Source organism: Vulpes lagopus, chromosome 7 (assembly GCF_018345385.1).
Source record: "Vulpes lagopus strain Blue_001 chromosome 7, ASM1834538v1, whole genome shotgun sequence".
Taxonomy (NCBI): domain Eukaryota; kingdom Metazoa; phylum Chordata; class Mammalia; order Carnivora; family Canidae; genus Vulpes; species Vulpes lagopus.
Window position 1 is genome coordinate 121,412,248 of NC_054830.1, and position 27,283 is coordinate 121,439,530.

General features: G+C 38.0%; 1 long non-coding RNA gene across 8 annotated transcripts in view; it reads right to left on the bottom strand.

Annotated features, from left to right (window-relative positions):
- LOC121496030 overlaps positions 1-17,217 on the bottom strand; it is a 51,657-nt gene extending 34,440 nt beyond the window's left edge. For 6 of the 8 annotated variants that reach the window (XR_005989095.1, XR_005989096.1, XR_005989092.1 and 3 more), the window contains exon 1: positions 17,155-17,217. This is a non-coding gene — a long non-coding RNA (uncharacterized LOC121496030). The remainder of the gene's footprint in view (positions 1-17,154) is intronic. The other 2 variants (XR_005989098.1, XR_005989093.1) reach the window with 2 other exon arrangements.
- Positions 17,218-27,283: the final 10,066 nt, after the last annotated feature.

Sequence of the window (27,283 nt, forward strand, 5' to 3'; positions counted from 1 at the left end):
GAAGGAAAAACAATATCTGAATAAATAATTACTAACAATTACCCAAAACTGATGAAAAAAATATCAAGCACCTGATTTTAGAATTTTCAGGAAAGACAAAGAAAACTAAATCTGTACACATAATAATAAAACTACAGAGAACTGAAAAAAAAGACAAAATATACATGTCAGAAAGAAAATGTTCAAATGAACACTGAAAGTTATTTAATATGCAACAAACATACTGGAGCCAGAAGACAAGAGAAACATATCTTTAAAGGGCTGTGGGGAAAAAAAAGAGACCACAAGAATTTTATATGCAGACCACTAAAAAAGAATTTTATATTTTATATTTCACTTCATAAGTTGAATTGAGAATGTTTTTGAACTAGATAGAAGTTGTGGTTACACAACACTGTGAATGTACTGTCACTGCATTGTTCACCATAAAATGATTAATTTCATATTATATGATTTTCACCTAAGTAACAATTTTAAAAGGAAGGTAAAACAAATTCATTTTCCTACAAATAAAACTGGAGAGGATGCATCACTAGTAAATCTGTACTAAAACCATGTAGTCATCTCAAAAATTTCTGTAAAAAAATAATAATTGTTAAAATTTAACCACTCATGATTTAATTAATTTTCTGCCACACTATTAGCAAACCTCCCTAATATAGAGTAATATTAGACTAAATGGGAACATGTTGAAAGCTTGTTTTCTGAGTTTAAAAAAGAGACATCATTGTAACAAAGGTTATAGTCAAAGAAATCAGATGAATTTTTAAATTCTTAAATATAAGCCCCAAGTAGCAATCACTAGAGGAGCTTGGAGAGACTTGATATTCACTATAATAATAATTAGGAAAATCCAACTTATTTGTATCTATTTTTGAAGCTATAGGATTCTGAAAAGACTGAGCATGATAAAGTAGACTTTTAAACTTTTTTAAACTTAGTGATTTCTGGGGGAAAAATAGTAAAATGACTAACATTCACACAAAAATGTTTATAAATAAGCAAGATTTCAGGAGGATAAATACTCCTGAGGAAAATAGCAAATAGACAAACTTACATGAGATGGGGTTTATATTATTGTTGGTATTATAAAAGACAAGAAGGATGCCATTGATATCAGGTTTTGATTTTTCTTTAAAATCTGATCTTTTGTTGATTTTATATACAGAATCTAAATTAGTAATATCATTTTAATGAAAAGACATTTTTATTTTAGAAACATGGAGTATGAAAGAATTGTCTTATCTGACTCTTTTATCTATTCTTGATGAAAGCCTAATAAGATATGCAAACTTGATCAAGTTCAAGATGATAACCACTGGGCATTAGAAAATCTTCAATTATTAATGAATTATAAGAAATGTGCTGAATGCATTTTAAGAAACATTTTAACAAAAAAAGTATTTAAATATTATAACACAGAAGATGTTCATCCCCCAAAATTCCAAATATCAGGAGTAAGAAGTTAATAAAAATGTGTACAGCCAGACCAGCTGTTTTATGTATTTACTTTCCCATTCCCTCTCCCTATAAATACTCAGTCAGAGCTAAGGTACTGCAATGTATGATCATTCTATAATGCTGCTTCTTTCAAGGATTTTATAGGTTAGTCTGGAACCAGAGAAGTTTCTTGGTAGAAGAGCAGCAAATGGGGTTCTTGAGACATCTCTTGTGGGTTTACCCTTTCCATTTTTTCCAGAATCACCTGGAGTGATATGAACTACAGCCTAACATGGAAATATGACCTCATAAGTCAAAATAACTATGCATATAAGAAATAAAACTATGTAAAAGAAATGCAACAAAGTAGACGTGATGCACTATATATATATATATATATATATATACACACATATATATATACACACAAATTTTTAAAATTTGAATGGTCAAGAACTTTAAAGAAAAATAATAAATATATTAAATTGTATGAGGGAAAACATAGTAATGTGCTTATAATATGCTCAAATAGTAATATATGAAACCAAGAGCCCATCTAGAACACAACTACAAAGGAGTTGGGAAGTATGGCCCTCAGCTTTCCAGTCTCCCTACACTCTAAGACAGTTCACAAGTGATAGGAAATAAGTATAGAATAGGATCATTTGTAACATTTACTTCATGTAAAAATATAAGCTGGAGAGTGGATAGTGTGGTATAGTCATATACTGTAATAATATATAGTATGGACATAAATAAGCCATGCTTTCACCTATCAAAATGGATGCATCTCAGGGATAGAACGGTGAGAGAGAAAAGCAAATTGGAAAATACAATATGAAACCATGCAAAACCAAATAATACTCTGTTCAGAAACAAAATCACATATGGTAAAAGTTTCAAGAAGCATTAGGTGATATACACTTAGTGAACATTTGGGTGGGTACATGTGGGTAAAGAAGGAAAAAGGCATTCTGGGAGGCCTTCAGAGGCCTCAAAGATTTGGGTAGTTTCTGTTTGTGTTTTCTTTCTTTTTTAAAAAAGATTTTATTTATTTATTCATGAGACATACAGAGAGAGAAGCAGAGTCAGAGACAGAGAGAGAAGCAGGCTTCCCACAGGGAGCTCCATACAGGACTTGATTCCAGGACCCCAGGACCAAACCTGAACCAAAGACAGATGGTCAACCACTGACCCAGCCAGGTGCCCCTCTGTTTATTTTTTTCTAAGGCAGACAGTGAACAAATGAGTGTCTGTATTAGTAATCTTTATATTTAAGTATGTAAGTTTTTCTGTATATATTCAAGTTTCATAAAACAATTTTGACAAAGAAAAAGCAAAAAAAAAGGCACCTGGGTGGTTCAGGTAAATGGATAAATAGATAAAAAGGATCTTACAAGTGAAGAGGGAAATTACAATGAGGAAAAGAAAATAGCCGTCTGGGAATGGTAGGAAATCAGCAGCTTTACTGGAGACTGGAGGGAGCCAAAGATGTGGGATGAGCCTGAAAATACAGATGGCAATGAGAAGGGACTTCGGGACCCAGCTAATGAGCTTGCCAGGTTCATTTCTGGGTTTTTTATTTTTTTAAGAAATCCTGGAAGTCTGTCAAGAATTTTTAAATAATATAGCCTCAATATTTTTTTGAAAAGAAAGCTGTCCTGTGGAGGATGGATTGTAAAGAGAAGAAACAGGAATCAAAGTGAGGGGCTCAAAACTATCTAATAAAGGCCTCCTTGTCACATTTCACATCAAATGCAAACCCTGTTTTCTTACGTTTATGTTTAGACCTCCTACAGAAAATGTGACTTGCTGTATACTTTGCTCTATGGCTAGAGGAATTTCCTCTGCATTTAAAATTCTTGCATTTCAAAATGTTTACTGTAGCAACAATGTTGGTTTCTCTCCCCAGAAAGCACACGAGTTTAAAAAAAAAAAAAAAAAAAAAGCTAGGCTGAATAAACTAAAGTCAAGTAAGGGGAAAAAAAAAAAGGAAGAAGAATGAATGATAACTAACAGCAGAGAGGCCAGCAAAGCAGTGGGCTGGGATGAAAAAGCCAAACTCAGCAAGGCCGCGTGGTTGTAAGCAAAGTATTTAACCTTTCTTGTTTTCACTTCCTTCATCTGTAAAAAGAGAGGATCAGCTAGATAACCCTGAGTCCCTCCGGATACAGAAATGACTAGCATGATTTCATTACATTATATGGTTCTATTAAAAAGGTAAAAGTCATTCTTAGCTTTCTTTGTATTGAAGATACTAAAGCAAGTATTAAAATGATGCTAAAAATATTCTTTTTTTTTAAGATTTTTTTAAATTTATTTATTCGTGAGAGACACAGAAAGAGAGGCAGAGACACACAGAGGGAGAAGCAGGCTCCATGCAGGGAGCTAGATGTGGGACTAGATCCGGGTCTCTCGGATCACGCCCTGGGCTGAAGGCGGCGCTAAACCGCTGAGCCGCCTGGGTTGCCCTAAATAGATTCTACAATTGTATGGAAACATTAATTTCAACTTCATAATTTTTTAGGGGCTTAATTTGAATCTAGGAATAAAATGAAGCATGAATGACTGCCCGAATCTCTCACCAAGTTACTATTTTGTTGATAGCAAAAGGGAGAATTCAAGGATCTGCCAAGCCTGGCTCATCATCATCACATGTTGCTTTTGATACCAGAATTCAGTATCTTTTCCCTGTGCTGTTTTAAAATGATGGCATGTTTCCTAACACATGCAGAGTTTTAATTCTGTTAAAACTAGCCTATTTAAATTGCCCAATCCTCGATCCCTAATAATCATCCCAAAAAGAACATTTTCTAAAGCAGCAGAGCAAGGGGAAGATTTGATGGTTAACAAATAAATCAATACAAATCAATCAAAATGAATGCCATCAATAAAATGTTAATGGAAATAATTACTATTATAGGCATCACAATTATCAAAGGTTGTAGAATAAGAAAGCTATACTTGGGGAATGCCTGGATGGCTCAGCGTTTGAGCATCTGCCTTCAGCTCAGGGCATGATCTGGTTGGACTCCCACTGGGGAGTCTGCTTTTCCCTCTGCCTATATCTCTGCCTCCCTCTCTTTGTCTCTCATGAATAAATAAATAAAATCTTTTAAGATGAAAGAAAGAAAGAAAGAAGAAAGAAAGAAAGAAAGAAAGAAAGAAAGAAAGAAAGAAGAAGAAAGAAAGAAAGAAAGAAAGAAAGAAAGAAAGAAAGAAAGAAAGAAAGAAAGAAAGAAAAGAAAGCTATACTTGGGAAAGATCTTGTTGATTAATTTATCTGTACTTTTTTATTTCAACTCTAAAACAGAAAAATATTTATTGACTGGTCCAATGTACTTTTGTTTTATTTTTTGTGACCTTACTGTGGTTAAGTCCTCTTTTGTCCTGGTATCTTGCTAATACAATTAAATAATTATTTTAAAAAAGTAAAATTGACAAGTATAATTTGAAATAGCTAACACTGGGGGAAACTTGTGTCAGAAATTTTGCTGTGAAATTTAAGTACATTACTATAAGTAATAACAAAGATTCTGTCCTAGCCAGGCTCCCTGAGCTGTTTCTCAAGGAGGCCTCAACATGAGCCTAAAAGGATTTGAACAAAACACTAATATAGTTTCTAACAGGTCAAGGTCACACATCTCTAAGATATTGTAGCCCCAATAATAATGCATTCTGGCAAAACTCAAGACTACCAAAAGAATTTGCAATTTGCTCCAGCCAACACCTGAAGATAGAAACCCTGTCTCCCAGTTTCTATGGGATGGTAGGAACCGAGTTGGTATAAGCTTGGGTTAGCAAACCCAGATTGGTTTCATATGAAACCATATGAAAACCCCCCAACTTAAAAATAAGTTTATAATTTATAATTTTTCACATCCCTCACTCTACTGAGCCCCTACTCACCTGTCTCCTTATTTCTTCATTTTCCCTTTAAAATTTTAAGTCATTCCTGTACTGTACAAATCAAATGAGTTCAGTTCATACTAATCTCTTCCCTATTTGTCTAATGCTGATTCAAATCTCCCCTTACCACTTTAACTAGTGTCCAACACTGTTTAACTCTGACACTAACAAATTCTCAATAAATGATGAGGTATTAATGCAGAAAAGCAACTCATCTAAGCAAGGTGATAAAATTAGTAAGTAGAAGAGCCAAATTTCAATCCAGGCCTGTGTGGCAATCACTGTTAATTACCTTTCTTCTCTTCTAGATAAGTATTTCTTAAAAATTGAGGACAAATCCTAACTTGAAGATGCATTAATGACATAACACCTAAAGTATGAGATATGAGTTTTTGAAAAGCCATATGCCATTAGAATTTATAAACGAGGATCTAACATCTGTTAAAAATCATATTAAAATAATTGAATTCATAAAAGGAATTATAACAGCCTAAAAATAGATCCATGTAAAATAAAAATTAAAAAGACCATATATTAAATAAAAGAACACTGGCATGCTTTCCTTCTGGAATTAATGGAACTGATAATTACAGAAAATGTATTTTCTACAGAATTCCAACTAAATGCTTGTAAATTTCTTCAGCAGAAGATATGTCTAAATAGCACAGTTTCAGGAATCAGGGAGACTGAGGTTCTACATACAGCCCTCCATTTATTGGTCATGGGACCTGGGCAAATTATTTAATTCTCTGAGACTCAGTTTCTTCAGCTACATAATAAAGCCAGCAACATGGTACACAGAACTCTAAGATGGTTTCTAAGATTTCTGGTCCTTTCTATACATGCCCTCCACGATCTTTTAAATGTGAGTGGGACCTATGAATAGGATGAACTATCACTTTCATGATTTGGTTCCATTATATAGTAATAGTGATCATATTTTGCAGATGTAGTAAGTTCTCTAATCAGTTAACTGTGACTTAATGAAAAGGCTATTATCCCAGGTAAGTCAGTAAGCTCTTAAAAAAGGACTGTGATGGGGGATCCCTGGGTGGCGCAGCGGTTTGGCGCCTGCCTTTGGCCCAGGGCGCGATCCTGGAGACTCGGGATCGAATCCAATATCGGGCTCCTGGTGCATGGAGCCTGCTTCTGTCTCTGCCTCTCTCTCTCTCTCTCTCTCTCTCTCTCTCTGTGACTATCATAAATAAAAATTTAAAAAAATAATAATTAAAAAAAAAAGGGCTGTGATGTCAGAGAAATGTGCTTTGGCTGGCCATGGAGAAGTGAAATCGCCATGTTGTAAGAGAATCTAGATCTATAAGTAGGTGATCTTTTGGAGCCTCCAGCTCACAGCCAGGAAGAAAATGAGAATCTCAGTCCTGAAACCACAAGCAACTGAATTCTGATAACAATATGCATCCTCTTATAAGAGAAGCCCCAGCTTCAAAACAGAACACCAGCTGTCAACTTGATTTCAGCCTGCTGAGGCCTTGAGCACAGATCCATCTAACTCATGTCTACCCTCCGTTGGAGAACTCAATCAGTCAGTCCCACCACAGTATTAAAAATGTAATCCCAACATTTTTTTTAGACCATCTCAGTTTTTTCTTTTATAACAGAGGCAAGAAGGAAATAATAAAGTCCCACTTGACTTACTAACACTTTCTTTAATATTTTTAAGACCACTTGAGAACAATAAACCTTCATGATTACCCTATAAATCTCTCATTATCTTTTTTTTTTCTCCAAATATTCAAATCCAATTTCTAAACATGGAATGAACTCTCATATGCAGTAATCTTTCCAAAACTATGAATGGTCATTGAATGGATCATCTCTGTTATAGGGCAACTATTTCAGTTTAGGATCTCCCAGCCAAAAATAAAAGCAAAATTTTAAGCAAAAATGATGTTCCCTTATTCCATTTTAAAAAGAAGTCCAAAACAGACTTTCGTTTAGGACTTGAACAATTGGAACCTAGATTCTAAGTTCTATCCTACCATTATCAGGTGTTGGTGACAGTTTTTCTTAGCACAAGATGGTTGCTATAGTACTGATTATCATATTCTTAAAAGCACTCTAGGCAGGTAAAAAGTGGATAATGTTATAACTGGCCTTTACATTGGAATTTCTTTTTCTTTTTCCTTTCATTTTGTAAGTTTGAGCTTGAAAAAAAGCACTTCAGCAAGACTTCCTCATAGGTTCTTCCATTAATGCTGGCAAAGGAGAATGGGATTGCCATGTTTGACAGAGACTAATACAGCTTACTGCCTAGGAAAGGACACATTGCTATCCACACATGCTAAGATGTCTCTTAAGATGAAAAGATGGAGAAACAACTATTGGATGGCCTAGTAACAATGACCAGCTTAATAGAGATCTTTCCTGGATTTTGTGCAAGCTAAGGATGCTTTTGGTGATTTTTGTCTTATACTAGAGCTTTGAACAAATTTAATAAATTCCTATAGTAGGGATTAAGGAATAACTTTACTGGGAAAGGGGGAAATTTACAAAGCTATGAATAATAAGTGAAGGGAAGACAATTATCTTCCATCTTCTGATTATTCTACAAAGAACTGTGCAGGGGTCTATTGGATTTGCAGGAACAAAGATCAGGCTTCTGTTTCAGTGAAGGGATCCCATTCCCACATTACTTTTAATTCTTATATTTATCAAATTAAAGGAAGCATGACTGCATGGAAACCAGGATTTTGGTGCTCACTTTTTCTAGGAGCTTTGGGGAATGACAGCTGCCCCACACCTAAAGACACTGTGTCCTATAAAAAGTTGCGATCTCCTTGCAGAGAAGATCTCCAATCCTATGAAAGCTTTTATGTAGTGTAGCCCTTGCACTAGAAAGAGTTGGGTGGACCTACTCACGATGGCTCATTTCCCAAGCAATCCAGAATGAAAACATATAATCATTTCCAAAAATATTTTCCCCATGGTCTCATCAAATATAAATTTTTCCATCATGGAAAGTGGCCTGTCCAACATGAATAGGAAGAAAGTGATGTTATCTGTCATTCCTTCATCCTAATCTCCCATTCCCTATTTGACTTGGGTGTCCAATTCATTGGGACACCAATCATTCTCCTTGGAGGCGAGTCCATTTTTTTGTGTTGTTCTAGTGTTGCATAACAAGCTCTTTGGGGATAGAGGGTTGAATTCTGTTATCACCAATGACCTCTATAAACAAGGGAGGGTGAGCAGAGAACCACTCAATGCAAAACCAGTGTCTATTTGGGCCCTTTCAGATATAGCCTCCCATTTAACAGTAAGATCAAAGGAATAAAAGGCCAAAGATTTATTGTTCTTGTCCTTTCCTCACAGATTTCCAAGTATGCAGGAGTCCTACAAAGACAGATTTGGCTCCTCCCTCAATGGACCCTCCCTTCAACACATCATTCAGCATAAATCATAAAACTGATTTTTTTTTAAGTCAAGTTTTTTTTTTAAGATTTTATTTTATTTATTCATGAGAGACACACACACACACACAGAGAGAGAGAGAGAGAGAGAGAGAGGCGGAAACACAGGCAGAAGGAGAAGCAGACTCCATGCAGGGAACCCAACGTGGGACCGATCCCAGGACCCCAGGATCACACCCTGGGCCGAAGGCAGGTGCTAAACTCCCGAGCCACCCAGGGATCCCCCTAAATCACTGATTTGAATCACCTCAATGTTTCAACTGTTGGCTGACACAAGAAATTATTTTCTAAAGTCATAACTAATGCTGGTGGTGTCAAACATTGCTGATATGCCATCTATGTAGATCAGCACAATGACCATCACCTCTACCCTCCTAAGGAATTAAAAGTGCTAATGGTGATCCCAGCCCTGATATGCTGGAGGCCACGCAGCTGCTATAAATGTCAAGGTTCAGGTGCTGATTTCTAAACAAAAACCAGTGGCTCCCTAGTGCTGAATTTCCTTACAAGAATTCTACAGATTCATTGATGCCTTAAGTCCTAAGTCTTTTTTAGTTCTTACTTTTTTTCCCCTACAACGCCACCACCTTAAGGGTTTTTTTTTTTTTTTTTCATATTAGGCAGGGAGGCAATTTGAGTGACATATTCTTTACTATAACTCTCTAAATGAAGGCCATATGTTTTAATTAGCATCTCTTATAATAAATCACTTATTAAATTCTCCTCATTCCCTCACATAGATAGACCAACACCTGTCTTAAGGATGTGTCTGAATCCTGAGATACAGAGAATATTGGCTCAAGCCAGTGACCCTTTCCTCCCAACTCCCAAGATAAAAAGCTTAAATATTTATCCCTTTCCAATATTTGTATTCTTCATCTGTTTATCCCCATGTTGATCGTGAGCAAAGTCCTTGAAAAATAAATAAGCTCAAGTGACTATTTCTCAAAACATCAATAAAAGAGCAGCTTTCATACTTTCCCATATGTATTTCTACGGGGCTTAAAAGATTTTAAAAAGCAGGTCCTGTTTCTGTACTTTCAAAAAATACAAAAAATAAACAAAAATACGAAGATAAAATAGCCAGAAATAAAAAAATGAAAGAAATCTTCAGAAGACAGGAAAACCGGTGACTGATACTAAGTGAAAAGAAAGGAGGCTTAAGGGTAGGATTGAATATGGAAGTTAATAGGAGATCAGGAAGGAAGTCTGCCATGGGTCAGCAGAAATGACCCTGAATGTTCACCACCTCTCCTTTCCCACCTATACAACCTCTTTCCTTACCTACTGTCCTTTCAGACCAAAGTCACTATATGCTGCATCTAGAAAGGACTGATTCTTTACTTCTTTTCTCTTTAAACAAAGAACATATGAACTCTGAAACTATACTTATGATAAAGAGGATGTAGTACCCTAATCTCAGATGAGATTGCCCTTTAATACTGATGAGTGATGAGGGAGCAGAAGGCTAGTTGAGGACAAAGTACAAGCTGACAATCCAAACCCCACCCTCACTCCCAGGTGGGATCTGTGTGACATTCCTCCACTTGGGAAGCTCCCAAGTGTCTTAATGTCTTACTAGAAGGGAAAAAAAACCTTAACTTGAAAATGGCAAGGCCTTTAGCATCTTTTAGGTCTTCTTTACATTATGAAAGTTCTTTTTTTTTTTTTTTTTTTTTTTATGAAAGTTCTTTTGAAAAGCTCTCTTTTTTCTTACCCTCAACTCCAAAGTATATAATCCGCCACCGTTCGCAACCCTGGTGCAGCAGCTCTTTCTTGCCCACAGATCCTGTCCCCATGCTTTAATAAAACCACCATTTTACACCAAGGACATCTCAAGAATTCTTTCCTGGTGGGCAGCTCTGGACCTCACCCTGCCTCGCCTCACCTACATTCCAAAACTACATCAGTGAGGGAGCAGAAGGTAAGCCAAGGGCAAAACACAAACTAACACCTCACAACCCAACCGCTCCCCAGGTAGAATATACAGGATATTCCCCAAACACTCCCAGCTGGCCTAGAATAAAGGAAAGGGGAAAATAAATGGTTAACTGATAGAGATCACCGTCAAGCAAGACCTGAGTCTCCATGAGTCTTAATTATTTACAAGAAAAAAGCAATCTCCAGAAACCTACAGACTCAATTTCCTGGAGCCCTAACATCATCCTTCCCTCCATAAAACAGAAAATCTTATATAATCAGTCACTCCTTACAACCCCAGTGCACCTCATTCTGCCCATGGTCCTGTCCTTGTGCTGTAATAAAAACACCTCTTTGGACCAAAAAGATCTCAAGAATTCTTTCTTGGCCATCAGTTCTGAACTCTAACACTTTGAACTCCATCAATATTACCTATGGAACAGCATGTTCAGGGAGCAAGGAGATTCACACAACAACAACAACAAAAATAGACAAACTGACCTGTTTCCTGCCCTCCAGGGAAATCTTGTTTGCCCCAGGCAATTTGTAAAACATTAAGAAAGAAAAAATGAGAATAAAAGGGCTCTGCCAAACAAATGTAAATTGGAAGAAAATCACATGTTAAAAGAAATCTTACCACTTTAGGAACAAGTACATTGCATTAGTACTTCCAATTCTCTACCCTTTCCAGAGCCTCATCTATTACATAAAATTGTACTGTCCCTCCTCCCAAAAAAGAGACCACAGTTACTTTACCACCCCTACCATGATCTACTGTGGGTAACGGAATATGAACAAAAAAAAAAAAAAAAGCTGGTACTATTGTGCTTGTTCTCTTTCACATGGGCCACAGTATGAGAATATGCCTGGGCTAGCTGAGGAGGATCAAAGAAGCGTGGAACAGAGCCACTCACACATATCCCTAGTCTAGATCTGTAGGCCCTGTACTAGGTAAGTGTGCTACTGAGATTGACTCTGGTTGACTCTGGCCATATATTAGCTCATACCACACCCAAGGATTCCAACTCCTTTCATTGACAGAAGAGAAAATTGGATCCCAAAAGGGGAACAGACCACGCCAATAGCAAAGCAAATCTGGAAGTCAGGCCCTGAGACAGAACCTTGCAAACTTGGGTTATTACTCTAAACATGGATGCTGATCATCCTCATGGGCATTGGAAAGCTGGTTCCTTTCCCTGTATCTCAGTGTTTCATTTATAATGGAGCTAATATACACCTTGAACAAATAACTAGAAACTATCTGGCCTAAATAAAAGAATTAATGTGAAAACACTTTGTAAAAAAAAAGGGTGAAAGGAGCCAATGACATTAGCGTTTAATGAAGGACAAGCATATGATCAAATCTTTACTTATATGATGTCATTTTATCTCATTTAATTCTTGTGATAAGATTTAACAGATTGAACCACTGAAGCTCAGGAAACTCCATGTGCATTTCAATTATGCCACATGGACTATATTTTGTTTCAAACTATACAAAACATACCTTCCAAACTCGACAAAAATAAGTTGTTTTTTAGGTTTAACTTCTCTAGATGAGAAGGACTGTCTCTCTTTGAGGTGTCCTATAAGACTTTTCAAAATTAAATGCAAGAAGAAATGCCTCTGCGAATGTGTGTGTGTGGTGGGGGGGAAGCATGATAAGAGACAAAACAATTCCACACTAACAAATGTTATATGATAAAATATGAGGTCAGCGTAAATTACTGGAAATGCTCATTAGCAGTAGTGTCTTGACTTGAATGAGACTTAAGAGAAACCACAAAAAAGAATGAAAATTGTCTGAGGCCAAATAACCTCTCTGATCTTTTCTCAGCCTCAAAAAATATTGAGTTAAAACTTCTCTCCTGGATTCCTAACTGGATAGTGGGTTTACAAAAACAACTTGCTCTGAGATGAAATCTCATGCAATTCCTTAGGGCCTTCAGCTGTTTCATTTATTCCAGATTAAAATAAATCAATCAGAAGGATTAAAAGAATATACTTGTATTCCACCTTAAAATCTCTTTCCCAATAAAATGTATTTGACAAAGATTCTACCAGTACGTCATAAAACTTACAACATTCTGAAGAAAATAAGGAGTGATGCTGAAGGAAGATAATGGAAGCCTGCTGGAATGTGAGATGAATTTTTTTCATGACTTAAGTTTCATTCTGATTATTTTCATTGCATGGAGTCACAAATTTCAGGACAAACAGAAAGGAAGGGGCAAAGAGTGATGGTTTCCTCTTTAACCTCCTCTAGAGCTTTGTAGGTCCTTATGTCTTTATTTTTGAATAGAATCTTTCTTCTTAAATTTTATTATTTTTAAGTAATACCTATGCCCAACATGGGGCCTGATCTCACAAACCTGAGATCAAGAGTTGCAGGTCTACAGACTGAGCCAGTCAGGCACCCTTTGAATAGAAATCTTAAAGTCATCATTTCTTTTTTTTAAAATATTTATTTATTCATGAGAGATACAAAGAAAGAGAGGGGCAGAGACACAGGCAGAGGGAGAAGCAGGCTCCATGCAGGGAGCTTGATGTGGGACTAGATCCTGGGTCTCCAGGATCACACCCTGGGCCGAAGGCAGGCGCCAAACTGCTGAGCCACCCGGGGATCCCCTTAAAGTCATCATTTCTGAACCAAAGCAAGACTGTGGACAAGAATTTTGCAAATGCTTCATATTCCTTCCCTCGTTAAAGTAGTTCTAATTTGTATTGTAAATAGAAGCCACATTTGGAAAGAATCTCTTAAAATACTTGTTTAAATCTGGTAGTTGACTGGTTTAAGAGTAAACAACTAGTTTAATATTAAATTTTATATAGATATAGATATAATGACAAGGTAGTATTCCAGTTCACAAAGGAAATTTTAACTTGATATATCCTCAACAGACAAAATATAGTGTTTTCAGTAGGAAAATATTAATGAATACACTGAAAATAAAGGGAAATCTCAAAATGGAATTGGGAGCCAGGGGAGCTCTCAGGACCAACCACTTGTCACCACTGTAGACCCAACAGGAAGAGAGATATACCTTACAAATGGATACTACTTTACCATCTCAGCAGGAGGAAGAAAGGCTACACTTCCCCAACCCCATCCCCCACCCCACCCCTGACAATCCTTACAACCTCTCCTCTCCTGGCTGTGTCTCCCCTCCCCATCCCCTGCCCCATCTACCGAGTCAGCCCAGCCAATGAAAGACAGTCACAGCTCAGCCAAGCAAAAGCCACTACATGTTTCCAACTCCCAGTTTACTGTATTGGACTTTTCTGTTTTTAACAGCCATCCCAATATCTGCTTTTTTTCTATAAAAGGGCCCATCCCCTTCTTTGTTCAGCTGATTTGTGTATGAGCTTTGCTATGACTTGCTTATCCTGGTAGCAATTCTCTGCTATTCCCAGATAAACCCATTTTTTTTGTTGTTGTTGACAAGAAAACAAACAAACAAAAAATATTTATTTTTAAAGTTAACAAAGCTATGGAAGACAACTGTGGCTTTGTGTTAGTATCCTATCTGCATTTTGTAAACCCTGTGTTTACAACATTACAAACAATGCCTATGTGTCAGATTTAAATAATTTACTTTCACCCATATAAAAGTGCTCTTGAAAAAAATTATTTTAGTATTTAGCATTACTGAGGTATAATAGACAAAACTGTTAGGTATTTCAAGTGTACACAACATGATTATTTGATTAAAATATTTATTTTAAATGAACCTCATCTATGGGTAGGAGAATAAGTTTTGTGTTTGTTATGTTGTGATCTCTACTCAAATCAATTTCCCCTTTATTTGGGGTTAATGAAAATAAGTAAAGCAGGGGCTTTCATATCTTCAATGCATGCTTCTGCCGGAAGATAATAAAGAATAGCATCTACATCAAAACATCTGTTGATGCAAAATGAACAAACCATTTAGAATCTCCAAAGGGTTTTATTGAAGCCCAAGTTTGGACAGCTGCCCGGGAAACACATTTTTCACAGGGAAGGAAGTGTTTTAGAATGAACAGTTTTCACGCAGTATATACTTTTTGCATCTTGTCAAAGCTCAAAAGTTTATAGATTATCATATAGGCAGGAATCACAAGTTTTAATGTCAAGGAGGATAGGGAGTAGGAGCACTGATTAGTATCTTAACAACAATAGGGTTTTCCTTCAGGCTACTCATTTATAAAGCAGGAGCACAATGTATGCTTGGTGGGCCATAAGTAAGGCTTTTGGTTTAAACAAAATTTATGTACATTCATGCTGACTTAGAAAGATAACTAAAATTGCTTCCCTTATATCTCAGGCCTTTAGAAATTTCTCTCTCATCATAACTTCTCCAGTAGGCAAAGTACTTACGTAAATATATAAGTGGTGGCAGGATATTTTGAAATAACAGCAGAGATTCTCTTAATTTTTTTTTCTTTTATAAGACCTTGGTCATTTCTCCATTCACACATCTAAACTAGGACATTTATTACTTTGGGAAAATGATTTTACAGTAAAGAAGAAACATTTTAGATTCTAAAGGCAAAATCTAGAGTATGAACAGTTTTGGAAGAAAGGGAGCGAAACTTCCTAAGTCTCTGCCACTTATTATACCTGCCAGAGATCCCCCTGATTTGATGGTGGTGGGGCAGGGCCAGAAAAGAGAGGTAAAGGGTGAAAGTGGAGAATCAGCAAGGAAGAAGCAGAATGTATGGTTCCTTGAGAAAAGGTGGCATAAGCGGAAATAGTTAAGGGTCTTCAGGAAAAGAAAGAGAAATATAGCTTTCTTGATACAAGAAAAATCATTTTAGGGTCACCTGGGCAGCTTGAGCAGGTGAGCTGTTGAGTCTTGGATTCAGCTCATGTCATGTTCTCATGGGTCCTGAGACTGAGCCTCATCAGGCTCTGCTCTCAGCAGGGAGTCTGTTTAAGGACTCTCTCTCTTTCTCCCTCTCCCCTATTCATGTGTGCACCTGTGGGCACTCTCTACCGCCCACCCCCTCCCGTGAAATAAATCTTTAAAAAAGAAAAGAAAAATTATTTTAACCCCCCACCCCAACCATCTTGTAAAAGAATAACTAACAGCCACTATCAGGCCAGGAGAGAGCCCAATCATATCAGGGACAATACATCAGTGGTAAAACTCCCAGGGCTGATTCACAAGTGAAAACTGACCTAATGTACAGTCTTGAGTTTTCTTTGCTGGATCTAAACCTCTCTGACACTCAGATACAGGCCAAATGGAGCTAGAGAATGGATGATGTTGATCTTGGATGGCCCTGTGACCTTGACCTGGACTTAGGAGCCTTAAGATGACTTTAGCTACAATTCTATACTGTATTCTGCATTGCTCAAGTCCCTTCAAAAATACCTATGCACCCTGGGCTTAAAACTTCCTGTTTTCTTGTTCTGGGAGACACTGCTTTGGGAAAGATCCCAAGATCTCTTACTTGCTATAAGTAAAACACTTCCTTTTCCAATTCTTTGGCTTAGTTGTGATTTTTGGCTCAGCACCTAGTGAGAAATGAACCCAGTTTCAGTTAACAGTGGGTCCTGGTCCCTGCCCACAGTAATTAAAATCCCAAATCACTTAGGGATGGTTATAGATGCACCTAGAGATCACTGAATCTGTATTTAGCTATCTTTTTTTAAAGAACAGCAATTCAACTGAGTAAATCTGAAGATCTGATTAGCTTTATTAAGTGATTCATGAATTGAATCGGGCAGTATCCTGTCCAACAAAGAGAGAAGCACTCTGAAGAGTTGTACAAAACTGAAGGGTTTTATAGGAAGGAGCATGGGGCAAGGAGGTTATTAGCAAAGAAACAAAAGGACCATTTCATGGAAAGTCACCTTCCCTTGGGGGGTAGTTTAGGGTCCCTAATTAGGTATATCACCTCATCTTCCTTTGGGGGACAAAGAGGCCCCATGTGACAGATTACCCTTTTGGCACTGATGACAAAATCCTGACTGATGTGTTAAATAAGACTACATTTCTGGAGGAGGCTGGAACTGCAATTAGAATAGGTATTAAGCCCCAGTTTGGTGACTTGGCCTAAGCAATGCCATTTGGGGGCTGTGGTTTTCTTTTGAACACTTTCAAAGGCAGGTGGGCAAGGATCAAGTGTTCTCAGAAGCCACTTTTCCCAGTACCATCACAAGATTGAGCTCTACTTATGTGAAACACTAAAGTAAGAAGACACACAAAGGCTCAGCTGTCAGCCTGAGCCCCTCCAGAAATAGTTCTCAGACACAGAGGTGACAGCGGTTAAAAAGGAGGGGAGACAGGGGTGAAAGTGAAAGTTTTGCAGATCTTAAGGTTCTTGGCAAAGGGCCTGCAACTGACAGAGCCCCCACCTTGGTGTGGGGGTGGAGGAATCATTTCCTGAGAAAGGGAGAAGTAGGCAGAGATCCTGGGACATTAAAGAAGAAATTTGCATTTTAAAGCGATAGGTAGGGCAGCCTCACCGAGCTGAAATGTGTGGAAGCTCTCCTGGGCAGGTCTGCCTTATGCCTCCCTGGAGGGTGCTGAGCAGGCGCGAATGTGCCTGACAACCAGGAAGGCACCGGTTACTTATGCTAATTCTGGGCAAGAGCCCCGAGTTCACTGCCCCGGAGAAACTGCTGAGTAGATACGGTTGGTTGCCTCTCATAAAGCACAGCTGCGTGAAATAACCTGCAGAACCTGATGAAAGTTTGAGGAACTAAAAGAGAAACAACTTTGTATTTTCCAATCTGTACTTTGCAAATGGTGCTTTTATATTTAAAAAGGAATTCGGAGTGCATTTTAAACGATGCTCATAAAATTAAACCTGGGATTCTCTGTAAACATCGGACAAGCTACCTGTTTGTTGTTCTATCATACAGAAATTTTTAGGACAGAATATCGAATAAACAGTCAAAGGATTTGACAGCTCAGAGCCACCTCATATTAGAAGGGGTATTTCAGATATAGACTTTGAGAGTGTTACTTATTTTTTTTGAGATTTTATTTATTTATTCATGAGAGACACAGAATGAGAGAGGCAGAGACACAGGCAGAGGGAGAAGCCGGCTCCACGCAGGGAGCCCGATGTGGGACTCCATCCTGGGACTCCAGGATCATGACCCCAGCCAAAGGCAGATGCTCAATCGCTGAGCTACTCAGGTGTCCCAGATTTTGAGAGAGTTATAAATACAGATTGATGGTGCAAGAAAATGGGAGCCTGGAGGTTTCAAAGAAAACCTGCACAAGCAAGGAAGACTTCATTCAAGACGCTAGGGGGTGGGGGCGCCTGGGTGGCTCATTGAGAAGGCCTGGGTGGCTGCCTTAGTGGGAAGGCAGAAGGCAGAGTTGGGTCTGGAGGGGATTTGGAGATATGTTCCCCTCCTGGAAGAGGGCACTGTCACAGGAAAAGGGAAACTCAAGATTTGCAGTATCCTATTCTGTTACTTGGGCAAAGAAGAAAGAGGGTTTTGTCTCAGTCCCTGCCTGCACTCTTTTAGGCACTGGTATGCTGCTAAAGGTTTAATGTATTTATTCTTCAGGAGAAAACAGACCCTTAGTTTGTAGTGTTTGTTAATTTGTATAATTGCTCCAACTATGGCTGATTGTAAACTATTCATTTGATCACACTGAAATGTTAATTTGGGAAGAAGTAGAATCAAGTCTTTGAAGGTCACACCAGCCCGCTCAAGTACACCACGCCTGGCTGCTAGTCAAGCATACTGGCAAAAAACACGAGACACAGACACTCAGAAATAATAATAAAATATCCTATTGATCTAACTGCTTATTGATGAGACTTTAGACAAGTGCACAAAGAGAAGTTTAGGATATGAATAGTTTAAGAATTATAACATAGACTTATCAACTTACAACACCTTACAATGTACAGCAGACTAAATTCCCATTACTGAATTTAGAACCAAGGGTCTCAGCATCATTCAACTAGTAAACAGCCTGGTGAAGAACAGACCAGAGGACTAACTTCTTCCTAAACTCTCTCTTTTCCATGACTTCAACTATGAACAACATTCACAAATCCTTTTCTCAAGGCCCTCATCTTCATAAATATCCTTTATTGTCTTACCTATTCTTACAGGGTGATACCTTCTTTAAAGGTAAACACAACTCAGGATGTTGAAGATAATATGAAAATTTGTCTATCAGGGACATCGCCCCTCCATTATCATCCCTCACACATTAGTGGGACATGTTCTCATATGATTCAATGGAACAAGGAGTAATTTTTTTTTGTTTGGAAAGAAAAAGGTACGGGAAATTTCAATAGTTTGATGCCTTATGTGATATGTGGGAAAGCAAATGTAAGTCTAAAAGGGGAAGAGAGGCAAGAATGAAGGTTCTGGAAACAAGAATTAACTGATTTATTCACCTAGCTGTTCCGTCAGCATGTGGCTGAACTCATAGCAGGTGCTGGATACTAGTTTGAAGAAAGGAGAGAAAATTGGAAGTGAAGATGAGTTGGAAGGAAGGGTAAAAAGACAGAAGGACAACAGGGAAGGACAAAGTGGAGGAGGGATTCAAGGCCTCTGGTGGGTTGCACTCTTAAAAATATGAAAAGTGTCTAGGTTAGTGTCAACTGGCTGGCTTAGTCAGTTGAGCATCCAACTCTTCATTTTGGCTCAGGTCATGATCTCAGGGTCCTGAGATGGGGCCCTGCATCCAACTGAGCACAGAGTCTGCTTAAAATTCTCTCTCCCTCTCCCTATACTGCTCCCACTGGTGCTATCTCTCTCTCTCTCTGTCTCTTTCTCAAATAAATAAATACATATTTTTAAAAATATGAAGACTGTGAAAATGGAGTGAAAAGACTGTTTCAGTTAGGAAATGTGGCCTTACTTTCATTTACTTAAGCGCTGGCTTCTACATACCCCTAAAATTAAGTGAATTTTATTTGTAACTTTCACCATGCCCGTCTTGCCACAGCATGGAGTTCTGCTCATAAAGTAGATTCTAATGTCATGTCTTTATGTTTTCATACTTAACAAAATTACAATGAAATCAACAAACTATGAATATATTTACATTTTTAATTGCATAAACATGATATGTAGCCTTTTTATGAAAAGTAAGGGTGACTATTTTATTCAAAGCACATAGCAATAAGGAGTGAAATAAAAACACTAGAAAGTGCTCCTTTTTCATTCAATTAGGTAAATGAATTCCCGCCTGGAAGATGATGTTCTCATTGGGATAGCTGTCATAGATTAATGGCAGCTTTTTGGATGCAATTACTAACAAAGGATTTTTTTGTTTTTTTAATACAGTACTGTCCCATGAAGGATGTTATAATCTTCCTACACGGTTCCTTTAGAGTGTTTTTTTTCTATTTGCATAATTTTCATTTGTTATTCAAACAATAATGCTCTCTGAAGTACACTTAGATAGCAGAGTAGGGTTAAGATTGTTAATGAATTTTTAATTGTCACCATTTTATTTTAAACTTAGTAATTATCAAGGGTTAAACATTATTCCATTCTACAGAAAAGAATGTAAGGCCTTCCAAATTTTCTGTACTACATAATTGCTAAGTTTCCACTGCCCTCAATAAACAAACCACGCTCTTCTACCATTGTCATGGTAAGGATCAGCTGCTTGTCAAGCTGGGAAAACTTATTTTCAGAAGCAGAAGCTGATTTTTATTGTATAAGGTGCAAAATGTCATTTGTTCCTTGGTATAAAATGAGTAAAAAGTCTTTTTCATGTTTTTCCCCCCTTCTTTATCTCTCTTTATCTGTTCAGAAGAAAAATGTGTATTGTCAGTAGGTGCTAAGTGCCTCCGGAAAAGTAGGATCCCTTGACAGAATGTGCTTCTGCTGGATAAGGGGAGATGATGGACTAAAGTCATTTTACAGAGCGAAGTTTCCAAAATAAACCAGAGCAAGACACCTGAGATCCACTTAATGAGAGACTATGAAGATAAGACCACAGTCCTGTGCCCTAAAAAGGATGACCTGGGAGGAGGAAGCAGTAGGCAACATTTAATGAATTCAATCAACTCCTACTTTCAGAGCCTCAAATTCACTGAAAGGACATGCAAATGGATTTGTTATATTAAAATTTAATTTAAATAATTTTTTGAGGTTTTTGCTGCTTACAGAGAGAAACTATGTTTAAATATTCATGGACATCAGAGGTGATGATCAGAATGGCAATCATCCATCAGGAAGGACACTAGTGACAACACAAATTCTGGGTCCTACAGGTGCCCTGTTATGTGGCTTAACAGTTTATTTACTGAATCATGGAGACCTGGGGGTTCCCTGATAGAAAAGGTTAGTGAATATCTACAATTTCAGTATTTTATTATTGGTGTCTTCTAATTAAATCTAAATTCTAAATTCTGCATCATATTTAAATTTTTGCATATTTACTCCTAACAGATACTTCTCAGTTCCTTTTTAATTCTTTTTTTTTTTTTTTTTTTTTTTTTTAGTAGGCTCCACGCTCAGATGGAGCCCAATGTAGGGCTGGAACTCATGACCCTGACGTCAAGACCTGAGCTGAAATCAAGTCAGATGCTTAACCCTGACTGACTAAGGCCTATTCCTTTCTACCCTCCTAACCCCGATACATTTTTAATCAGGCAATATTCATCCTGCCATCCATAATTTTTAAATACTGTACCCTTGTGTTCTCCTCTTACATCATATTTTGCGAATAACTTGCCCAAAGACACAGTTATCATGGATAAAAAGTGATCCCTCATCGGATGCAGTGATATCCCTGATTTCATTTTTTTCTCCCCAGCTTTCAAAGCACTCCATTCCTCCTTCTTCAAATGGTTAATTATTAAACTCAGGAAATGTTTGATCAGCTTAACTTACCAGCCAGAAATTTACTGTCTTATATAGAAATACATGTAAAAGCCACAAAAAATCAATAGCTGAATATTTATACCCCTGATCCTCCTCCTCCCTCAACTTCATCTTAACTCACAGAAGATTTTGCTCAGCATTTTTCCCTTCATCTACTTATATGTAAATAAATTAATAGGGATTGTATTGGGAGACAGAGAAGAGAACCAAAATGTCAGTACTTATATGTGTCATAATTCCTTTTACACACAAAGAGCTTTACTGTGATTGTCTTAATTGGCTGAGAGAGTAACACTTGAAGGGGTCCTGCATGTAATAGGTGCTGAATATGGATTAGTGAAGACATGAAGAGGAAATGGTTCTGTCTAGGAAGAGCATCTCACTAGGTACCTTTGTCCATCTGCGGTCATCAGTGTTACATTATACTGTAGTAAGACATTGGTATAGCCAAATATCAGAGTTGGAGAGTAGTTTTAAACAAATCAAATTCCTTTAGGCTCACAAATGTTCACTGCATACATTCTAGATTGTGCCATTAGGCACAATCTCTTTCCTTTTATAACTGAGTCCCCTAGTATGGAAGAGTCAGTGCAAAGCTAGAAAGGTTTTTTAAAAAATTATGATTAAATTCATTCAGCAAATGCTTTCAATACCTAAATGTGCTGACACGTAAATCACTCAAAATCCTTTTGAGAAGTAGGTAAGGCACAAATACATCAGGCACTGGCGCCAGCCATTAAGAATGCTAGACAGGCAAAAAGGATTATAATACGGTAATGACAAGTGCAATGATAAGGATAAAAGTTTGGGGTATTAGCTATAGGAGCAACAGGATGACAGCCCATGCAAAGGCAGAGGATAACCCTGGAAGGCTTTTTGAAGGTGTGGATGCTCAACTGGGTGAATACTAGTGAGCCTCTCAAAGCAAAGGGAGAAAGGATGTCCCATGTAGTGACTACTGAACACAGTGATAAAGGAAAAGGCAGTAATGGTGTAAAGATATAAAGGTATAAAGGGACAAGGAGAATCTGAGTCTAAATTCTCTGGTTTAATAATTATTGGGTGTAAGCAGATAACTCTTCTTCTATACATTTATTTACTCATGGGCAGCCTCAGAATGGCAGAGTGAAAGAGAAAGAGCACTTAGCAGCTTGTAAGTACTTAATAAATGATATTTCGCCTGCAAAATCTTGGCAATGCATTTAGGAGACTGTAATGATTTCTGCATATTTGGAGTGAAAAGATTTAAGTTAGGAAATTATAACCAAGGCAGAAAAGAGAGTTGAGGATGAATGGATTCACTGGCAGAAATGGTTAGCTGTTGCACACTGTGGTTACCAGAAGCAGACACTGATGCACATGCATGGTTTAGGTGCAAGATGTTTGTGAGGGATCAAAACTGTAAAGGAAAGTATGAATTAGGACAGGGAAGACAAAGAAGTCACTCCGTGAGGCAAGCCCCTCAGGGGGCCCTCATGGGAACACATCCTAGGTGTATGGGCAGAGACGGTCAAGTCTCTATACTTCTGCTTCCTTCAGTTCCCACATGTGGGCTGCCCTAAGAGGAGCATGACCTCAGACAAAGCACCTTTCAGTTACTTAGACAAACTCTGTGTTGTGACATCAACTCCCTCCTTGAAGGGAAACCTGAGAGGGATATTTCTGCATCTACCAAAAGAGTGTTTCCTAAAAACAGGTCCCCCTCCCCTTCGGGGTGAATGAAAGAAGGCACTTCTCAGCCTCCTGAAAGCTGGCCAAGGTACCTGACGCGGTAGACAATGGAGAATCCGAGTATGAGTATTCTGTTTCTCTCCACCTGTACTGTGCTCATCAAGAAGACTGTATGTTACAGATGCGGCAGCTGCAAGACAGACGAGCCTCTACCCACTAACATGGCTGGATGGCTACATGGACATGATTCAGAAGAGTTCAACCTTCAGGTGTAATGTACTGAGGAACTGTTACGGGACCTTAAGGAAGATGGCGATGTGATCAGATTTGCCTTCATAAAAATCATATGGGCTAGGACATGCATGATTTTTGGAAATGGATAAGGCTGAAGACAGACAACTTACTTGCTGCTGTTTGAATGAGACAAATAGGATGACAAGGGGAAAGGATTTACAACCAAGGGAGGACAGGGAAGGCAAAAGCAAAGGGTTCACTATACCCTTTGATGACAGATTGGACAGAGGGCACAATATGCAGTCTGGGCTGTAAGGCTGGTGTCATTCACTGTATTTCCATCAGAGAGGCTCTGATAGGATAAAAATAGCAGCTAATATTTACCAAATGCTATTGTGCACAAGCTATTGTGCCAATAATAATCACTTTGCATACATTTCTCTACTTTCTCAGTAGTCATTCAACATCCCTTCTACTTTGTAGGCAGAGTCCCAGCTTTATTTATAAACTAATTTTTTTAAGTATCTTTAAGGGTCTTCCCCATTCCAAGGCGTACATGTCCATTAGACTATGCCAATTGTTATCATTCTAGTTCCCTTATAGTAATTTGTTAGGTGTGGTTATGTGACCAAAAACAAGACAAAGAAAAGCATGAGAGCCTTCTGGAATCATTTTCTTCATAATCCAAAAAGGGGAAATAAAACAGGGACTTGCTCATTCCTGCCTTTGTGAGGCCCCTCTGCTGGGAGCTTCTGTGTATTCTTGTGCCCAAAATGGGAAAGTCTAGAGATTTCCAGAGAGAGTTACCAGGAGCCCTCACATCATGGAGTCATTGACTTAACCCACTCTGGTCCTGCCTACCCTGTGACTTCTTGTTATTGGAGGTAGCACATTTTTCTCACTGTTTAAACCACTTTTAGTTTATTTAGTTATTTGCAGGTAAAGGATCCCAACTGATATAAATGCTTTAGTGTTATTATCTATGCTTGAAGGAAGTAGGAGAAGGTATAAGAGCATTGTCCAAATGCCCCAAGTCTGTATGAGAAAGTGGAGATCCTCTTATAGATTTGGTAGTTATTCCAACTGAAGTACAAAAATCTTAAATACCAGTATTTGAGAAAATAATTGCTTCTTTTTTTTTCCCCCTGAGACATGACCTCAGGCTTCAGACATGATCTCAAGCTTTCTTCTCACTTGTAAGATATCCTTTGTTTTGGGGCACCTGGGTGGCACTGTCAGTTGAGTGTCTGACTCTTGGTTTGGGCTCAAGTCATGATCTCAGTCAAGGTCATGAGATGAAGCCCCTAGTATGGCTCCATGCTCAGGTCACAGCTGGCTTGAGATTCTCTCTCTCTTCTCTCTCTGGCTTTCCCACTCATGCCCCCCTCGAATAAATAAATAAATCTGGATTAAAAAAAAAATATATCCTTTGTTTCATGAAACCTCAGGCATAGCTATTTCCTGAATTTGTGCTATGACCCTTAAATATTTCACTGTCTCCACTCGCCACGTTAGAGTGCCGTTGGCTCTGAATGGTTGTTAGTGACTGCTAAAGAAATGACTATTGAAATTCAACCTTTCATTAGTGACTGGTGTGCAATTTCGTGACATCTAACAGAGCCCTGTGCTTTGCAGATCACAGGACTAGGAATGGTTGTTACTGTGGCTACAGACTTTTCAAAGGCTATTCTTTTCAACAAAAGATGCTGTGACCAAATTCTCAGATTCTGTCTTTTGTTTCAGCCTCATTAGTGGCTCAGGTTAAATTATTCTTTTCACCAGAATAAAATTGTTTATGTTTTCTTCAATAAAAACAACATAAAATAGTGTAACCTTTAGAAAATGTACTCTTTTCACTTTAATTTTATAGTAGTGCTCTAATGAAAGCAAGATATTCCTTTTTTTTAAGATTTTATTTATTTGTTCATAAGAGACACACACAAGGAGAGGGAGAGAGAGGCAGAGATACAGGCAGAGGGAGAAGCAGGCTCCATGCAGGGAGCCCAGTGCGGGACTTGATCCCGGGGCTCCAGGATCACGCCCGAAGGCAGGCGCCAAACCACTGAGCAACCCAGGGATCCCCAAGATATTCCTAAAGGATACAGAAAACTGGAAAAATCACATACTCCAAACCAAAAAAAAAAAAAGGAATCAGAGTCTTTTATTCAATTGTTAACTTTAACCAATGCTGATATGCTGAGATGGTGTTTTTAGTCCCACATCGAATATTAAAGCATAGAAAACAATGACAGTAATGCATTCCCTTAGCATGATGCTGTATTTCCCAAAATGAAGTATGATATTAAATGCTAATCCCTCTACTTGAGGCTTGGATCCCATGTCTTACCTTCTCAGAGTCTTTCCTCAAACACTCCCTCTCCCTAATCAATAATTTCTCAATTCTTCATGTTACTATTATGACCAGCATACAAACTTGCATTAATACTTTTTCCTTTGAAATAAACCAAACAAAATCTCCCTTAACCTTGACCTGAATCATCTTTCTACTAGGACCCCACTTTTCCCCAATTCATTGTAAATTTTCTCGATAAATTTAGAGTCATATCATAGGATCTTCTAAATATACTCCAATCAGGTTTCCATCCCCTCTATTTCAGAGAGAAATCTTATCAAGGTCACTACAAAAATTTGTCTAGAGGTCACTGTGCTTTTCTCATCTTAACCATAACTATCCACTGATTTCAGCATGGTTGCACACCTTTCTTTCTAAAATTCTCTCATCTTCTGATGTCCAGGACCTCACATTCCTGTGATTAACTGCCTACCTTGTTAGCTGCTTCATCACAGGCTCCTTTGCTGGTTCTTTTCCCCCTGCTGAACCAATAAATGTCCAGAGCTCTCTTATCAGCTCTAAATACGCTTTCTCTCTAGGTGACAGTTTTTCAAGCCTGTGGCTTTATAAATAGAACCTGTTTGTTATGACTTCCACATTTGTACCTTTAGATCCAAACTCGCCCTAAAACTCCAGAGTCATGCATTAATACCTTGGTTGATATTTGTCCACAGGTGTTTCAATAAGCATCTTAAAATTAACACAGCCAAGACAGAACTCTTGATTCTTCACAAGATCAAACCACCAAACTAGTTACTATCTTTATCATTTTTGAATAAACAAGTCCATCCAATTTCTTAAGCCGAACTGAGGGATTTTTGTTGATTTCTCACTGTCCATCAGACATTCCTACCCTCAAATATACATACCAAATGGTCAACATACCGTGTATAGCTTTTCCTCAAAACATTTCCTTTTTTTAAAAAAAGATTTTATTTATTTATTCATGAGAGACCGAGATACAGGCAGAGGGAGAAGCAGGCTCCATGCAGGGAGCCAGACATGGGGCTTGATCCTGGGACTTGATCCTGGGACTCCAGGATCATGCCCTGGACCAAAGGCAGGCACTAAACCACTGAGCCACCCAGGGATCCCCTCTCAAAACATTCCCTAAATCTATTTTCACATTCTCCATTTCTATAGTATAAACCACCATTGCTCACAGATTATTCATGGCACTGTAGAGAGCCCCTCTGTTTCTGTTCTGTCACCACACCGATTTTTTATTTTGCTTTTACTAATTAAGTAAAAACACTGTGCCATGGCTCACATGCAATAAAAAGCACCTATTTTAAGTTTACAATTCAATGTGCTCGTCAGACGTACATCCTCATGTAATCATTACCAAAATCAAGATTTGGAATATTTCCATTACCTCCTAAATTGTCCATGTAGCCATTAGCATTTTACCCTGCCGTTACTTCCAGCCAAGACAATAACCAATAAGCTCTCCATTACTGCCTATTAGTTTTACCTGTTCTGTAACTATATACACATGTGATTATAGGGCGTGTATTC